Source organism: Phalacrocorax aristotelis, chromosome 10 (assembly GCF_949628215.1).
Source record: "Phalacrocorax aristotelis chromosome 10, bGulAri2.1, whole genome shotgun sequence".
In the NCBI taxonomy this organism is placed as follows: domain Eukaryota; kingdom Metazoa; phylum Chordata; class Aves; order Suliformes; family Phalacrocoracidae; genus Phalacrocorax; species Phalacrocorax aristotelis.
In genome coordinates this window covers 31,090-41,026 of record NC_134285.1, presented here as the reverse complement: position 1 = coordinate 41,026, position 9,937 = coordinate 31,090, and the positions used below count along the sequence as shown (strand labels likewise).

General features: G+C 46.7%; 1 long non-coding RNA gene across 1 annotated transcript; it reads left to right on the top strand.

Moving 5' to 3' along the window:
• The first annotated feature begins 1,638 nt into the window (after positions 1-1,638).
• LOC142062951 (uncharacterized) lies at positions 1,639-9,652 on the top strand. The gene is made up of 3 exons (XR_012662587.1): positions 1,639-1,812; positions 9,012-9,487; positions 9,580-9,652. It is a non-coding gene; the product is annotated as an uncharacterized LOC142062951 (long non-coding RNA).
• The last annotated feature ends 285 nt before the right edge of the window (positions 9,653-9,937 follow it).

Below are 9,937 nucleotides of genomic sequence, written 5' to 3'. Positions count from 1 at the left end.
TTTATAGAACGGTTTCAGAAGCTCAACCCCCCCCCTTCATACGTACTGAAGTTATAAAAGCGCTTCCTAAAGCTGCCCCTTATCCCTTTTCCTTTTCCTCTCCAAGTCAGGGCTCATCCTCCCGGTTGGTGACTTGCTCCTGCAGGGCTGCGCTCGCAGAGCGAGAGCTGCTGCCACAGCACTAATACACCCCCAAATCCCCGATTCTGGTCCACCTACCTCTCTGGTGCCCCAAAAGTTGTTGCTCTTTTGCCAATTCTGCCCTGTACGCTTCACCTCTTTGTTTCTTGTTCCCATGTGCCTTGTTCCAGCTCTTTCCTCTGTCCTTCCTCCCTATTTATTCTTTTTCCTCTGTCACACTGCTTTTGGGTGCTGACCCTGGTAGCCAGCTCACTGCAACCATATCTGACGCGCGTGAAGGGACAAGGCTTCGCTGCTTCCTGCGCATTCCCAGATGCGTTTGCAGCCCCTGGGCTTCGGGGTGAGTGGCTGCAGCTGGGTCCAAGGGAGATGATGATGTGCTGTTGGATGCAGCTGGTGAGTCCGAGGACAGGGCTGGCCCTGCTGTGCCAAGGGGCTCTAGCTGGGGAGAGGGCTGCCTGGACGCTCCTGCCTGCAGGAGCTGGCTGAGGAGTGAAAGGAAGGGTGTTGCACAGGCAGGTACCTCCAGCAAGGAACAGCGTGTCGTTGAGCAAGGAAGGATCCATCCCGGCCAGAGCACGCCGCCAGCACAAGGTAACAGGATATCAGCAGCTCTGTTGGCTATGTGCGTTGGCCCCCGTGTGTCCAGGAAACATGGTCGGAGAGGAGTGTCAGGGCACCCGCCTCCTGCTCCGGGAGGGGCATGGTTTGGGCAGCCAGCACTGTGGAGGGGGAAGGGGCAGAGGGAGAGAGAGAAACCTCAGGGCTGTGAAGGTGTCCTGCCCACAACAGGAGCTGCAGTGAGTCGCACGGCTCCTCCCATGCATCTGGGCCTATCCTCGCTATGCTTTTCCCAGTGTCTGTCTGCCTCCTTGCCTGTCCCTGCCTCTGTCTCCTTCTCAGGCTGCACAGCTCACCAAAGCTTTTTGGTCTTCTGCCAACACTGCCCTGCACCCCATCACCTTCTATGTGTCCTTTCTATACCTCTCCTTTTCTGGCTCCACACCTGCTATTATTTTTTTCTTCCCTATTACTTGTAAAAATTGCATTTCTAGGTCTGCCTCTACCCAGCGACCTATCTCCATTTCAGTGACTCCCTCTGCTCTGCCCCGGCTTGCTCTTCCTACATCCTTTCTCTGTGGCCATCTGTCTGTCTCCCTCTCTTGATATTTAACTCTACCCACATGGCCAGAACCCCGTTGATTTTTACATTTGCGCTGTCTGTCTATGTTCAGTTCCGCATCCACGTTTGTTTCTTCCTGCCTGTCCTCAACTAAATCACTTTTTCAATTTTGTTTGTCTTCATTGATTTAGTTTGCGGTCCCTATTTCTTACTTTTTCCTGTCTGACCCTTACTCCATTGCTTTTAAAATTCTCTTTCTAGGTTTAGTTTTACAAAGCTGCCAATCCCTAATTTTAAGGGTTATTTGTTGTTCGTGCACCCCATTGGTTTTAAAATATTTTATCAAGGTCACTGTTTATTTTTTTAATAGACTTAATAAGGTTGGAAATGACCTGTGATATCATTGAGTCCAATCATCAACCCAACACTACCGTGCCTCCTAAAGCACGTCCTAAAGTGCCACGTATACGCATCTTTTGAACGCCTCCAGGGAGGGCAACTGCACCACCTCTCTGGGCAGCCTGTTCCGATACCTGATGACTCTTCGGGTAAAGAAATTTTTCCTAATACCCTATCTGATCATTCCCTGATAGAACTCGACACCATTTCCTCTTGTCCAATCGCTAGCTCATTGGGAAAAGGAACCTACACCCAGTTCACTAGAACCTCCTTTGAGCCTCCTCTTCTGCAGACTTATACAACCCCAGTTCCCTCAGCCGCTCTTCATAAGACTTGTTTTCCAGACCCTTCCCCAAGCTTTGTTGCCCTTCTCTGGACATACTCCATCTACTTTTTTCAGTACTTTTTGTACTGAAGGGCCCGAAAGGGAACACGATACTCAAGGTGCGGCCTCACCAGTGCCAAGTCAGGGGTACGATCACTTCCCTACTCCTGCTGGCCACACTATTTCTGATACAAGGCAGGACCCCATCGGCCTCCTTGCCAACCCAGGCAGACCGCCGCCTCACATTCAGCCGGCTGTTAACCGGTACCCCCGGGTCCTTCTCTGCCGCAGTTTTCCGGCCGCTCTTCCCCAAGCCTGTAGCATTGCATCGGGTCGTTGTGACCCGAGCACAGGACCTGGCACTCAGCCTTGTTAATTCTCATAGAGTTGACGTCAGGCTATGGGTCCAGCCTGTCCAGATCCCTCTGCAGAGCCTTCCTACCCTCAAGCAGATGAACACTCCCGCCCAACTTAGTATCATCTGCAAACTTACTGAAGGCACACTGTCCCCTCATTCAGGTCATTGATAAAGACATGGAACAAGACTAGTCCTAAAGTTGACCCCTGGGGAACAGCGCTCATGACCAGCCACAAATTTGATTTAACTTCTTTCACCACTACTCTTTGGGCTTAGCCATCCAGCCAGTTTTGTACTCAGCAAAGAGTACACCTGTCCAAGCTAGGAACCACCAGCTTCTCCAGGAGAATGCTGTGGGAGACAGTATCAAAGGCTTTACTGAAGTACAGGTAGATAACATCCATGGCCCTTCCCTCATCCACTAGGTGAGTCACCTGGCCATAGGAGGAGACTGGGTTGGTCAGGCAGAACCTGCCTTTCAAGAACCTGCGGTGTCTGGGCCTGATCCCCTGGTCATCCTGTACATGCCTGGTGAGTGCAATGAAGGTGAACCATTACTACCCTGGTGATAAACAGCCAGTCTACTAGAGACTGAGGCCAAGAAGGCATCAAGTACCTCAGCCTATTCCTCAGTGGCAGCATTCCCCACCCCGGCCCCAATAGAGGATGGAGATTCTCTTTGGCTCTCTTTCTGTTAGCATATATGTAAAAGCATGTTTTGTCATCTCTAACAACAGTGGCCAGTTGAGTTCTAGCTAGGCTTTTGCCTTCCTGGTTTGCTGTCTGATTGGCATAACAAGCTCTGTGTTCTGTTCTTGACTTGCCTACCCAGTCTTCAAAAGCAGTAAACTCTCCTTTCCCCTCACCCCCACCCCCCAAGCCACCGCAAAAGCGCTCTGTTCAGCCAGGCCTGTCATCTTCCTGCCCGTTTGTCTTACTGCACACAGGGACAACCTGGTTCTGCACCTTCCAGAGTTCCTTCTTGAATGTCCAGCCTTCCAGGACCCCTTAGCCCTTCTGGACTTCCTCCCAAGGAACCCTTTCAACCAGTGTCCCGAAGAGTCCAAAGCCTGCCCTCCGCAAGTCCACGGTACAGATTTTGCCAGTCCCCCTTCCTTATTTTGCCAGGCATCAGGATTTCTATCAGGGTGCAGTCGCTAGGCACAAAATGGCTTCCAACCCCCACATCTCCCACCAGTCCTTCTGTTTCTAAAGAGCAGGTCAGTCGAGGCACCTCCCCGGTAGGCTCATTTACCAGCTGCATCGGGAAGTTACCGTCTGTGAACCGCCTAGACAGTTTCCTCTGCTGCGTTTTCTTTCCAGCAGACATCTGGCAAGTTCAAGTGCCCCATGAGAATAAGGGGTAGCAATTGGGAGAGTTCTGCCAGCTGCCTGTAGAGTTCTTCAGCTGCTTCTTCATTGCAGTCAGGTGGTCTACAGTAGACCCCCAGCTGGATATCTGCCTCATTGGCCTTCCCCCTCATCCTTACCCATAAGCCGTCAACCTCATCCTCCCAATCATTGAGCTGTCTACAACCAAAACACTACCTAACATACAGAGCCACCCCACCACATCTCCTTCCTTGCCTAACCCTTCATAAGAGATTAGAGCCATCCATTGCAGCACTCGAATCGTACGAGGCATCCCACCGCATCTGGTGAGAAACTATACTAGAAGCAGCTAAAGTCACTTGGTTTATTAAGCCTAGAGACAGGGAGACCTCATCTCAGTCTGCAGCTTCCTCACAAGGGGTGGAGGAGGCGCAGGCGCCGATCATTTTTCTCCGGTGACCAACAATAGGACCTGAGGGAATGGCAGGAGGATGGGCCAGGGGAGGTTTAGGGTGGGTATTAGGAAAAGGTTTTTCACTCAGAGGGCCACGGAAGAGGGAACAGGCTCCCCAGGGAAGCAGGCACAGTGCCAAGGCTGACAATAATCAAGCAGCACTAGGGCAACACCATCAGAGGCGTGGGGTGAATTTGGGGTTGTCCTGTGCAGGGAAAGGAGTTGGACTCTAATCCTCGTGGGTCCCTTCTGACCCAGAACGTTCTATGATTCTGCGATGTCTGCAACAGCAAGAAAATCAAAGCTATCCCGCTGCACAACAGCTTCTATCTCCTGCCTTACAGCATCCATGCTGCGTGCACCGGGGTAGACACGCTCAAGCTGGGATAGCGATTTCGCCCTCGAGCTCAGCATGCCACCCCTAGGCCCTTCTTTAGCGATCCTGGCTATATCCCTTCCCCTTCAAGTCTCCTTTAAAGCTGCCTCCACAGGCCCTGCGAATTCCCAAGGAAGAAGGCTTTTCCCCCTTTGAGATAGCGGAACTCCTTATTGAATCCCTTTTAATTTTTTTCCATTGGTACCCTAACCACCCTTGTTCTTATCATGTTCTTTTTGTGTACTAGTAACACCTTTGCTGTGGTCACTTGTTCATTTTCAGCATTTTCCTTAGCACCATCACTTTTTAAATTTTATGTCTGTGTTTTAATTCTGTTACTATTTCTTTAGTTATTATTGTCTCTTAATCCATTGGCTTTTAAAGTTTTCTAGTTTTGTCTCTTTTGCTGGTGTTACTTCTCAATTATTTTTCTTTTTCATAGCGCTCTCGCTTTTTACATTTCATTTTCATGTGTTTTTTTTTGTCACTGTCCCTATGTCATAAGATTGTCTTTATTTCCTAATACTGCTTGCTAAGCGTTCTTTCTACAGCAACTTCCCTTCCCTTTGCTGTCTTTGCAAAATTTTTTCTCGTCTCTCTTTAGCGCCCTCGCTTTTTCCATTGTCTTTCTACCTCCCTTCTAGGTTACCGTCTATATTTAATTTTTTTCTTTTTTTTCCCTATAAGCCCTTCCTTTTTAAATGTTATTTATAAGTTAACTCTCATTCCTTTGGAAGTTTTAAAAAGTTATTTCTTCTATTTCACTAATGACCTTGCTTTTTCCACTTTCTAAATTTCCATTGTACTAGACCTTTGCTGGTTTTAAATCTTTTTCCTCATTTCTTGAATCGTATTTGCTTCTAAAATTTTGTATAATTTTATCTGGTGTCTTTATGTTTTAGAGTTATTGCTTGTCTTTAGTAGCAGTACCTTTGCTTTTATAATATTTTTCTATTTTTCATCCCTATTATTAATAGTTTGCTAATCCCTGTCATTTTTTACATTTCTTCCTTTAGCCAGTTGCCTGTGCTTGTTTTGCTCTGTTTTCTTTCAAGTATACGTCTTCCCTTAACACCATCACTTTACCAGTTTTCTTCATCCATCTCTGTTTGCTGTCCCTATGTGTTAAATTTTATCTTTATTTCCATAATCTCCTTTGCTTTTTAAATCTTTTCTATGCCAATTTTAACTCCCTTTGCTGTCTTATTTTAAAATTACTACTTCTCTTCCCTTAGTGTCACAGCTTTTAAAATTTGCTTTCTCTTTTAGATTGCGGTCCCTATTTATTTTTGCCCTTCCTTTTCCTAATGTCTTGCTTCCTAAATGTTCTGTCTACTGTTATTCCCTTTGCTCTTTCTCAGAATTATTTCTTGTCTTTCATTAGTACCACTGCATTTTAACTTTCTTTCCGCTCCCATTTCAGTTTGCTGTCTCTGTCTTTTCATTTTTCTCTGTTTTTCTTACATCCCTCAGTTTTTATTTTTTCTACATCTCCCATTCAGTTGGCCTTTGGTATTTATGTTTTTCCCTATTTCTTTACTATCAGTTTTTAACCTTTCTGCCTCATGTTATCCATTGGCTGTATTAGCACTTGAATAATTTCTTGTCTTTTGTTAGCGTCACAGCTTTTTAAATTTCTTCTTTTACCTCATCGGCCTTTTACTTCACTGTCTTAGACGTTCCCCAGCAGCACATTTTTGTTGCAATCGCACCTCTCCCGAGACATCTGTTCCCAAAAAAGAGCAATCTTTCTTTTCTATGCCATCTAGGATGCCTCCCGAGAGCTTCCCTATGCTCCACAGCATTTTGGTAGCATTTACTCTGCTTTTCAATCTCTTATCCCCCCCGAGCCTTTCGTGACCCCTCCGCTCCCAGTCACTGTGCGTCCAGAGAGCCCCTTTGCATCCCACAACCCTGTTCTAGCTCAGTAGCGGACTTTGGTCTTCCCTTGTTATCTCTGAACCCAGTCGTTGGGTTTGCTTGTGCCTCAGAGCAATCTTAGCATACTGTCTGCTGACTACGGTACCTCCAGCCGGTCCCCGGCTCCTGAGGAGATCTGTAATTTGGTCACACCCCTCCAGACCGTATCCTCGTTTCCCAGAGCATTCTTTTGTCTCTGCGCCTCATCCGGGACCCCTCAGGGTGCCGCAACACCTATCGGTCCCTTTGAGGTCGCATTCTGCGCGCTTTTAGCTTTGCCGTGGCACTCGCACCCCTCTCTCACCATCTGAAGATTTCCCGAGTCTGTATATGCTGCGCACAGCAGTCATTCTGTCCTTTCTTCCTTCTGTTTGTGCCTCCATTTGTTCCCTGGCTTTCTCACGTTGCGTTTACAGAGCTCAGATGCCCTCTGGACATAATTGTCACATCCCCAAATATTTTTCTGTCTCTCTGCCTTCCTCAGGACATCTTCTATCCTAGTCACAGTCCTTTCCTAGACTTTCCTCAGGCTCCAGCTCCAAGGATTCTTTGGTGTCTTGGGCTCCCTCGGGACTCCTCTGCTCCTTTTGCCGAGTTCCCATGAGACATCCCCTATAGCCCAGGACTCTGTTCTAGCTCAGAAGGGCACTTTGCACCACTCTTTACCCTCCAGGTCTATTCCGAAGTCAGTATCTGTTACCCCGATCACTTTTTTGTTTTCTCAATTCTTTGCTGCCCCCCTGTTCCGGCTCCCCTGAGAATATCTGTTAGTTTGGTCAATTCCCTTTTGAGCTTCCTGCATTCTCACCACTGCTTTAGTTTCTCTGGTCCATTAGAAACTATTCCTATCCCTGTGACAACGCCTCTTGTTCTGCCAGAACCTTTCGTAAAGCCATCTTTGTACTCTGCAGTAATTAATTTGTTTTCTGTCTTATAGTATGTTCCTCTTTGATATCTGGTACCCCAAAAATGTCTATGGGTGGCTCTGATCTTCTGTTGAGATTCTTGGAGAATCAATAGCCTGGATCTATTTTTAGCAACACGCGTCTCGATGAGTTTTTATTGCACTTCCCCATTTATTCTTTATTTAGCTGCTTATATGCTCATTAGGATGCTTCATATAACTTTTGATACCGTTCCTGTATTTCCTTTTTGTAATTTTTGTCCTTTGAGACTGCTATCAGTCTCTTAAGGAAATCAGTCAGAGAGTGTCAAAATTACTCTGAATTATCAGTGATTTATAGAAAATAATTTTGTTTGAACCAGAGATTTAATTCACTTTGCCATTCAGTCATATCTAGACTATAGCTCTGCTAGTATGTAGATAGTATGTGTGGTTTTGCTAGAAATGAACCATAACTGTATAACTCTTCTGTTTTACAGAAAAGTAAAACATACAACTAATGGTCATAATAGTGTTGTTATAATCCAGGAGCTGCTTTTCTATATAAATTAGTAAGACATGGTTTTTCCCTGTATACATTCCAGGAAAATTAAGTTTAATTTCTTACCTGGCCACATTGCTGATGCAATACACGTAGGTGAAGAAAAACAAATGGTAGTATAATTGCAGTAAGAACCACTCTTTTTGTCTTCTTCCATGCTGTAAACATAAAGCACTTGAGAAAACTCCCTGCTGTTCCTTCAGCTGCCTTTATACCCTGTGGTGGTTCACCCCTCCCCTTTCCTAGGTGATTGTGGGAAGGGTGGTGGGCAGGGCCTGGGGTATATGAGCCACAGCCTCTGGTGAGGGAACTCACTTCCCTCCTGGGTTTCTCCAGTGTGGGTGCTCCTGTACTTAATTGTAATTTTTGAGCTGTTTAAATATTTTGGATAGGTATCTTTTGATACTTAAAGAAATGCAGATGTTTGTGGGAGGTAAGGGTTTTAGAACCCGATAAGAGTTGGGGGCATTTAAATTTGAAAGATCACTTGTGTCTAAACTTATTTTTTTTCTTTATCTAATACTGTATTGGAGGTTCAGGTGTGGTAAGATGGCTTGATAGTATGTTGTTCTGTTATTTTTTTCTTTTTAGTTTTGAGTATGTTTATTTTTATTATTGGAATTTTCAACTTTATTGCATCTTAAAGTTATTTTCATAAACTCTCTTGTGTAATCTGGAAGGTGTTGACGTTAACTGTTAAGGGTATTGACAAGATGTGGTTGGGGTTAGGGTGAGTGTTCTGTATGCATTTATGTATGGGAATTTATATATGCAGTTTCTTTAGGAAAAGAAGAGTGATACAAGTGTATAGTTAATATCCATAGACTTCTGTAAAACCCTGTGTAGCCTTGTGCAGAGCCAATAGCCGAAAGCAATGGGAAAGGTCAGTAACTTTTGTAGTATTTTGTAGATGTTAAGGGAATGACTGTAGCTGGCAGCTAGTGTGCTAGTTGAGAGTACATCCTAATGGTCTTCAGGTTTGTACGTGTATAGGGTGTAATGCTTGAGTTAATGTATGTCTTTTAACGGCAGGTGGTAGTTGGGCTCTACGTGGTATTCCTACATGGGAGCAACACCTATGGATGGGTTAAGCTATTGCTGTGCATCCAGGTGACTTCCACAAAGTCCTTTTTTCCAGAGGCAGAGGAGGAGTTCTTCAGGGTGACAGAAGAAAGCTGGGGAAATGCTGTAAGAAGGTAGGCCAGTGTGTGGTATGAATGACTCTGCAGTGTGTTTTGGAGGGTTAGAAGGCAACAAGGAATGAGCCAAGTGTGAGCTGCACACAGGAGGGGAGGTAAGCAAGGTGAGAGGTGAGTGGTGTGCTGAAGTAGTGGTTCTTTCTGAGGCGTTGTGTTGATAGCGAAGGTATAAGTGACCTGTGTTGCTTGTGTGTTACAGGTGATGGGTGAGCCTCAAAGTGGCAGCTGGAATTGACAGAGGCTCGGCAGGCAAGCTGTCAAAGAAAAGATGTGTGAGAACGGGATTCAGCATGGGTAGGTTGCTGTTCTGGGTAATATCGTAGCAGGTATCTTCTTCCTTAAGTTTTTCCACATGCTCCGTGTAGGCTTTGTGGGAGAGACACAGTGTGGTGATGAGACCTCGGAGCAGGTTACGGTGAGCGGTGATGGGTTGGCTGAAGTGTAGCGATTCGTCCTGAGGTGTCGCGTTGCAGGTGGTTGTGAGCAACATGCGTTTGGCTCTTGCAGGTGGTGGGCGAGCCTCAAGATGGCAACCGGATCTGATGGAGGCCGGGCAGGTGAGCCGTCAAGGAAAAGGTGCGTGTCTGAGATGGGGGTGGTGGTGCGGGCGTCCTGAGACTCCCGCAGTACCCGAGCGGGTCCTTTTTTGCTTGGGGTCTTGCAGGTGCCGCACGCAGGCTTCAGAGGGGAGACGCCGCACGCCGACGAGAGGTCCGAGAGGTGAGGGGGTTGAAGGCCAGGCTGTTGTTTGAGAGCAAGGTGTCGTACGGCCACTCAATTGAAGCGTTTGTCTTTAGTGTAGCGGGTTGTGCGCCGGCTGCCTTTGGGCCTGGATGCGCGTTTGAGGTGAGCTGGGTCGCAGAGG